Here is a 1,122-nt window from a genome sequence, read left to right as displayed (position 1 = left end):
CATTTAAATTTACTTACCAAACGTTAGTGCAAATCGTTTACAGGATTTTCTCAAGTAAATTTTACAAGTTATTTTTTACAGTGTGTTCTGTAGCTGAAGACGTGTGGAGCTACAAGATTTAAACTGACTTGAGGAGGATGTTCTAAACCAAACAGCTGTGCAACAAAGCTTCGACTGAAACAACAGGGAGACACTGAGACGCTGATGGAGAGAGCAGTGGAGGTTGGAAGCAGTAAGAGAAAGAGGCTGAGGCTGCAGAGGCCCAGACACCACCGGGCTGAAAAATGTTGAGAGAGAGAGAGAGAGAGATCCAGCAACAACAGAGAACAAGGAGGAGGTGAAAAGATCTCTGAACTTCATGTCTGCGGAGCTGGCTATAAGCTAACTTTGCAGCAGGAATGTTTGGTGGGGGCGATGAGGTCACTGAAACTGGTGAAACAGGAAGAAGACAAAAAGAAAAAACAAACAAACTGGAGCAAAGGTTGGAGAGGTTGGAGCAATACACAAGAAGGGATGAACATCGAACATATGCTCGAGTTCCAGCAGGAGCAGAGACACTGGCAGAAAGTCAATAAATACAGACCCTGGAACAGCAAGTACTAAAYTTCCTAAACTTACACCAGAGCACTCTTTTTACACTGGTTACACTGGTGCGCCTAACTTACCTTCTTAGGTGCACCAGCACAAAAGTTAGGTGCACCCACATTTTTAACCGTGTCGTATTTAACATGGCAGTTTTACAGGTTCTCTTTTTTTTTCAATCGCAGTCCATTAAGGCAATATTAACGTCACAAATAATTATTTAACAATCAGGTTCTTTATTTGAACCAGAATTGTTCAAGACAATTTAAAGTGATTCTATGATATTCTTTAACCTAAAAACATCTCAAGATGAATGAAATGAAAGAAATTCTAAATTCTAAGTGCAAATGTTTGAGGGATGAATGTCTTTTAAAAACCTCAAACTGAACATTTTATGGATGAATGTCTTTTAGACCAGTGTTTCCCAAAGTTGGGGTCGGGACCCAAAGTGGGGTCCCGAAACATCAAGGTGGGGTCCTGAAAAGATTTTAGGACTTAATGACATTTTTGCCTTAGTTGTTACAAAGGAGTGAGGTTAGT

The sequence above is a fragment of the Austrofundulus limnaeus genome, unplaced genomic scaffold (genome assembly GCF_001266775.1).
Source record: "Austrofundulus limnaeus strain Quisiro unplaced genomic scaffold, Austrofundulus_limnaeus-1.0 Scaffold195, whole genome shotgun sequence".
Taxonomy (NCBI): Eukaryota; Metazoa; Chordata; class Actinopteri; order Cyprinodontiformes; family Rivulidae; genus Austrofundulus; species Austrofundulus limnaeus.
The sequence above is the reverse complement of the archived record's forward strand: the minus strand, read 5'-3'. Positions refer to the sequence as shown.